Source organism: Cephus cinctus, unplaced genomic scaffold, assembly GCF_000341935.2.
Source record: "Cephus cinctus unplaced genomic scaffold, Ccin1 Ccin1_scaffold0709, whole genome shotgun sequence".
Classification (NCBI taxonomy): Eukaryota; Metazoa; Arthropoda; class Insecta; order Hymenoptera; family Cephidae; genus Cephus; species Cephus cinctus.
Window position 1 is genome coordinate 697,901 of NW_014333329.1, and position 7,606 is coordinate 705,506.

Sequence of the window (7,606 nt, forward strand, 5' to 3'; positions counted from 1 at the left end):
GGGGGGGGGGGGGGGGGGGGATAAGTAGAGCGCGTGCACGCGAATTAACGATTAAAAAGAAGAAACAATGGTGAGAGTGAGAGGGAGAGAAAAAAAATCAGGCAGAATCCGTTGACATTGTGTATATATGTATATTGTGTTGTAGTTCAGTCACGTCAACCCCTTGAGCCAAGAATTCTTATTAAATGTTTCGAGAGCAGCACAATAAAAGACGAATCGAGACTGTAGAGAGTATACGGCCGATTAGTTGAAAACGTCGAGATTAAAGTTCTCTCGGTGAATTAGACACAACGAATCCACGATGTCTCGAGTGAGATTTCATTTATTTAAAAATCCTTCCTGTCGACCGATAAGAGATTGAAATGCTCTTTTGTATTATTTTCGACTTTTCCGAGCTCCGGCACCGGGGTAATATCGTCTCATTATTAAGGGAAGCCTCGCCCTTATCCCAGCCACTGGTGTCGTCCGACCGTCTCTCTTGTGTAATATTAAAACTGATGACAGCCCCCTTGATAGGGGCGGTTAGGGGCTACTACGCTCGGGACAAGGGATCGCTTTGCCATTCTGCTTGCCGTGCACTTTTCCGCCTTCGCCCTTTCCGTTAACGCTATCTTCACACTCGAAGGCACAAAACAGACTCCCTGGCTCTAATGCATTGGAAGCGGCATTGTTAAAAGTTCCGCTCGCGAGCAAAACTTCGTATAGAAAAGTTAGTCAGGCCAGACGGGATCCTTTCTATTCGACATTGCTGCTTTCCTTCAACGACTACCTTCTTCTTCGTCTTACTTTCGTTTGGCGAGGAACGAAAGTCAGTGGATTTCGCGATCGACGAATTGCCCGGGTTCCACTTTCTTTTGCTGGGTAATTCACTTACTTTTTTTTTATACTTCTTTCCTTCTTTCTTCCTTTCCGCTAGACGCTATTGGATTATGTGTGTATCCACCTCCGTATCTACCTAGTTTCGCCAATGTGTCTTTGGATTCGACCTACGCGACTTGTTTCGGAAACTGTGCTAATTAACCACAGCTATATTTCACCGTGCTAACGAAGTTATCGAACTTTCGTCGTACCACACGGATATCGTCTTACTCGCTAGCGTCTTTTTGACACTAGTTCGGGTCAATATTAGAATCTTCGACTTCACGTGAATTAACGAGTTTCGCATAAATTTTTCTAGTTCACAATAATAATAACAATGCTCGATTTAATAATTTTAGTCACGTAGTAGTTTTTCACATGCTAGTTAGCGACTGCACTCTCTAGTATACGTTATTTGCACAATACTCCAAATACTGATAAAATTTTTTTTTTCATATAATCAATAATAAACATTTTTAATTCTACGATTCTCAAAAACTCATGCTCTTAAGCTCAAGTCGAAAATCCTCGATTATATAATAAACGACGAATATTCGAAATAAATCTGCAAATTCATACAATCCAATTAACATGCAACTCGCGGTATGAGAATTGCGTAATACATATTTTTGGGTCAACAAATACGTATAAAGTCACACGTGTAGTACTTCAGCCTTGCGATGCTAGCGATTTGCTTTCCCTCGCTCCGTTCTTTTTATAAATACCAATACAACGGCACGTACCGATGGAGCAAATTTTTTTTAACCTCAATATCACACACGTTCTTTAACAGTCAACGAGGTGGATAACGATTCGTGCTTTTTCGATTTAACGACGAGATTTCATTGCGCAACGAATTTCCTTTCGTAAGCACGTGGCTCAGGCATTTAAACTAACCTTGATTAACGCTTCCTACGTTGACTCTGTAACACGTGATGTCAAATCAGCTAGACGATCTTTGAACTTCAGGTTTTTCTGCATGGTGTGGAATAGTCTTCGTAAAATGGATCCGAAGGGGTAGTGTATCCGTTTTTTTTTTTTTCCGTTCGATGAAACAAAACACGCGATCACTCGTGACTCCTTGTACGTATTACACTGAGAACTAATTGCGCGTGTTCACAGCGTGGGAAATAATGAGGAAACCTGTTGTCATTGTACATATAGTATATGGAACGTAACGTTTACGAGTATTGAATTTCGGTATTAAGTTAAAGTTAGGTAATTCAAACTAACATATTAGGTGTAACTGTATCTCATTGAGATGACTCACGATTTTAACTCTTGCCATATCAAATCACACCAGCATAACAAAGTCTGGGTTATCTGGAGACTGATAAGCGTTTACGGTAATTCACATTGATAAATTATAAAAGGATGACAATAGAAAAATCAAAAAAGATAATAAAAATTTCGATTTACACTATTACAAGACTGATGAATATTAGACTTTATCACATTATATTTATGAAATTATTAGATTTCACGTGGTCAAGTATACTTTTCAATATATTAAACTCGTTCGACAATTTTATTCTACTGCATACCTAACATCAATACCGTACACGCTTGTATACCAATCCAAAGATTCTTTAATTAAGCACAGTAGCACCTGATTAAGTTCAAGTATCCATTGGAAGTTTTAATAACGATAGTCAAAACTCTTATTAACGTTGAACCGTACTCTACGTTATATACTTCCGACAATTATCATTCATCTGATATATTGCTACACTTAGCCCACATCCGCTGCAAACGAAATACCAGTCTACACTATTTATTTCCATTTCCACCGACTGACCCTTTGATACTCGCCGACACAATTGTCCTATATAAAAAGAGACAAGTCACCGTGTTTCAATTCTTATCCATTTCGCAAATTATACGTACACTTTTCGTTTGGATTCACCACAAAATCATAACGACAAAACCAACGTAATTCCGCACTGCGATACCTTAATATTTATGGTACAATCTGTAATTTATAGTGCAAAGATCCATTTTCATCAATGATATTCCCATAGGTAATATCATCGTAAACAACTGCCAGACATACTCAGAGAGTCACAAGAGCTACGAAGAACGAGCACAAAGTCACAAATGACTCCAAATGCCCAATTACAGCTAAAAATTTCCATATCGCAGGCGTTTCGTGCCACAACGACCAATCACGTAATCTGAACGCAACCTTATCGCGACGTATAATCCTTAACCAATTACAGTGAAAAGTGGCACTTGAGCTTTCACACTGTAGCTGCTTCAGAGATATCTTCTAGAAACCCGGTCGATTCTCATTTCTTTCCCTTCCCTCAGTCTACATCCTCTGCACACGATTCACGCGATCATGAACTTCACGTGAAAGCACCAAAACGTTTTTTCATTCACGCACGTAACGCTTTTTCTCTCCAAATAGTTCGTACATCTAGTGCGCACATGGGGATAGGTGAAGCGATAAGGAATCGAGGTTGTCAGTTGCGCGGCCGGTGGTAACCTGTCGGTCCGAGGCCACGGCTGAACCTCGAAAGCCCACGCAGTGAGCTTGCCGACTGGAGAGTTTGCGCGGCAGGAGATATCGCCAGGCCGCTTCGGTCATCTTCGGGAAGCTCACCCGAAGCTCGGGTGAGCACTCGGGTAGCACTCGTAAAAGCTCGCTTCTGCAACTCTCTGGGTTACTAGGGTTGACAACTGAATTTATAAGCTGCCTAAGAGTTGCGGTAAGCACTGGCTTCCGTTGTTCAGAATGAGTGAAAGAGAGAGAGAGAGAGACCCTTTATTGGGACTTCCTTACTCTTCTCCCCCTCCCTCACTCTCTCTCTCTCTCTCTCTCTCTCTCTCTCTCTCTCTCTCTCTCTCTTTCTCTTTCTCTTTTTCTCTCTCTCACTCTTCATGCTTTTTGTGTTTCGCGCCTTTTGAATGCACGCGCCTTCGTTTTTATACCTTGCCTTTTATACGGGAGAATAACTTTTTCAACAAGACGAGCGATGTAAATTCATTATATATTATCAGGTATTACGGGGTGAAATATGTACCGCCGTGACAATTACGAGGAAATGATACTGGGTCGGTGGAGCTTATCGAGAGATTAGTAGCATGGAAAGGAGTTAATTACTGTCCCAATTAACTGGCAAGGTCGACTGTCGTTTGAATCTAGTGGGAATTAGGTTGCCGAGGATCGTGTTATGCAGTACGGTGTACATTATTTGAAAATTATTGCAGGCATACAGAGATGTTGTCAGATCAAATTCTTTTATTGATACTGTATCAGGATACGATGAATTAAATAAATAGGCTGATTATACTTATGCAATGCACTGCATAATAACGGTATACTATACATATAGAGTATTGTAAAAAAAATGGTCTATCAGAATATACGACAATGTAAATGTCAACGTCGTCTTTTGAACCGAAAACGACAAATACTCGTATTAGTATTCTGGAAAATTGATTCTAAAATTTACACCGTTCGACATGATATGTCATTTATATAGACATTTATACCAATTTACGTAATTAATTAATCGTCAAAGTTTATTACAATGAAATTGTAGAATTTTCACCGTACGTATCCATTCCGACGTTCACTAACAAATATACGACTAATGTAACGCACTTTATGCTCTACTGTGCTATCGTATTAGTTGAACGCCATGATAAATCGAACGTTTCGATGGCTGACATTTCCAAAGCAGCGTCGGAGTATTCAGAAAAAAGCGAGCACGTGCTTACTAATATAACGGCGCCACGATAATATAGTGGCTCTCGACGAACGTCGAGAGTCTGGTTTTCTGCAGCTTGTCATCCAACCCAATTGGTAATTTGAAAAGCATTCGAGAGAAGTCATTGCTACATAAAAAACATATGAACATACACTAAAGTAACAAGATACAACTAATGAATATTTAAATAAGTTAGTCTATTTAAATTAGTTTCAGATTAGTTCCATCCAGACAACATTGGACCATATACCTATATGTATACCAATTACTTTTGAGGTTGAAAAGAAATACGTTCACGTCACAGAAATATACGAAATGGTGTCCAATTTTCGTAACCGCTACTATTTGTTTTGTGAGATTGACGAATTAGATAACAATTTTTCACAAGTCAAAAACAATCCTGTCCAACATCGCTTACACGATTGACTGCATGCAAACAGAAACGTAATCGTCTCCCTGTTCCAATTTGCTAATGGTTCCCCAAATAACGCAAACAACGTATTTCGTACAGGATATATCAAACACGTGACATATATACGCACAACAGTTTCGTAAAAAAGAAAATTATAATCCTGACAGTTATTCAGTATTGACCTATTCTTTACATCACACGATAAACAACACGTACGGTTGTTTTGCATCGTACTAATACACTGCAAATCCAACTGCGTTATTCCCTATCCTTTCTCTGGTAGTTACTTTTTATTTTTACGTTGGACTTTGCGGGCATAACAACACGCCTGCGAGTGTGTAAAAAGTGACTACCGTAAAAAGTATAGGGAATGGCACACTTGGATTTCCAGTGTTAAATTCAAGTATCATTGACATTAACAATTGTTACCCACGCAGCAGCATACACTCGTAATAAAATCGGTTCTACATTCCCACGAAAATGTTTGAGCGCACAATACGGTCGTTCAGTTGCGAATGAACTTGTCCCTGACAAAGGAATTGAATTAGAAAACGCAAACACTTTTCTCCCTTCCTGTATATCCTTTTTACCTGGTTAAAATGCCTTTTGTGATATTGTCACGATGCATGACATTCAACGCTGAAATTCGCAGTCAGCTCAATGCTGCATCTCTCTATAATGGTTACTCCGCTCGCGAGACTATATCCGCGGAATTACGATTTTCGCTGACCGAAACGCAATCGGAGCGATATACAAATTGGAGGTCATTTCCAGGATGCAACTCGTATGCAGGAGTGCACTGCATGGATGTGACTACAATGCAATTATATGGTTCGAATGTCACTATCGGCTGGCGCAGTCCGTTCATCATGTAACAGCTTGAAAACGGCTACCCCCTCTGTCCCACCAGCGATCGTTACGTTCTATGCTTCGAAACAATACGAGTGTTTTTTGCTATTGCTGTTGTCGCTTTTGTATTCTTTTCTTTTTTTTTCTACCCTTCCACTGACGATGTATACAGTCATACGTACGCGAAATCATTTGCCGTACCTATGAAAAATCGAGCCAGGCTTGTTTGTAGTATCTAACCTGTAATATCTGAACGGTCTAATATTTTCGGTTTTATTACTGATATATGTATAAATCTATCGTAATGGTCCTAAAAATAGCTACCATCGAAAGCCGATACTAATGTTCTGTTCGCCAACTAATGTTACTGTTGCATATCGATGCACGATATCTCGTGTATTCTGGGCTAAAGACCCGATAATAATTGTTTAGTATGCAGTAGATCTGCGGTGGATCATTCGGAAGACCAGTGAGACTGTTCCATATTACAGACATACTTCCAAAATGCATGACCAAAATGTAATACGCGTATAGTAAAAGTAGCGTAACTCGACTAGGGAATGGACAGGCCTCAGTAAACGAAGTTCACGTAAAGGAACTTGTTGATTTACCCTATTTTTTAAATATAAGTATAGCAAAAGTAAAACTTAAGTTATACGTTACGCAATTACACAAAAGTTTAGCGGGAATTTAAAGCAAAAAGATAAAAGGAAATCACTCACCACTGGTTCCTCGTCTTTTTCTCATTGTTCCTTGGGTAGCCTTGACAAGTTCGACGAGTCCCTCGACACTCGAGGTTTGTTTACGCAAGTATTCGAACTTGATAATCATTCTTACATTATTACAGAAGGGAAAAGCAAACCCCGGTAGCTTTCGATGCTCCCCGCAAAGTTTTTCCACCAGTGGGTGATTAAAAGTTATCAGGTGACTGCAGGGTCACCCATATACGCCAAGTGAAGTAGCACAAGCGAACGCAGTCCGAAGTGACCGCTGACCTAGAGAGACCAATAAGGGATGCCGACCTCAGCCCGGAAAAATTGCGAGTTAGAGCGATAGAGAAAAAGAAAGATGAACAAGCGAAAAAATTAACCTCGAAATACAGGTAAGAAGGAGATGAAGAAGCTAAAAATGAGCCACAATATAAAGAGAGTGATAAGGGGAAGGAAGAACGGAGACGTGCGGTCTGCAAGAAGTCGATATAGAAGATCGACTCGCCGAAGAATGAAGCCCCGCGCCTATACATTCTTTCGCACATCAGTGAATACCTCCTCCTACTCGAATACTGAACGGTAAGCGCTGCCCTCTTGCGACCAATTTTTCAATTACATTGGCACAGAGAGCGTCAACGACGTCTTGGAATGCGAAGGCAGGACAATCGACGCTTGGCAACGGTCTTCACTCCAGAGCAACGATCACGCTCCCTGTACTACTCTGAATCTTCCTTAGTATAGTTTTCTTGTCTACCGTATCTGCCATTTGTCTTACGATACAAACATAATACTAGGTATTTGTGCAACTTTCGAATCCTGGACGACGTGATTCTATATAATCTAAATTATGGTTATGGTTTTTGTTGTATAAATTTATACAATGAGTATAGCACCTTTCGTTGGTATAGAATTAATCTGAGATATGCATGTGCTATGCCTGTAGCATGAGATAGTCTCATTGGCTATACTTTGTTATATATTTTGTCTTTAATAATAATGCGCAGGTTCACTGCATACTGAATAATATTAACTTGAAGACACGCTGATTAATAAAATATAGA

At 39.9% G+C, this 7,606-nt stretch overlaps 1 protein-coding gene across 3 annotated transcripts in view; it reads right to left on the reverse strand.

Annotated features, from left to right (window-relative positions):
- LOC107270238 (chondroitin sulfate N-acetylgalactosaminyltransferase 2) overlaps positions 1–3,390 on the reverse strand; it is a 72,694-nt gene extending 69,304 nt beyond the window's left edge. For 2 of the 3 annotated variants that reach the window (XM_015745077.2, XM_015745074.2), the window contains exon 1: positions 1,756–3,390. The gene's annotated coding sequence lies outside the window, so the exon portion shown is untranslated. The remainder of the gene's footprint in view (positions 1–1,755) is intronic. The other variant, XM_025087574.1, reaches the window with a different exon arrangement.
- Between the last annotated feature and the right edge of the window lie 4,216 nt (positions 3,391–7,606).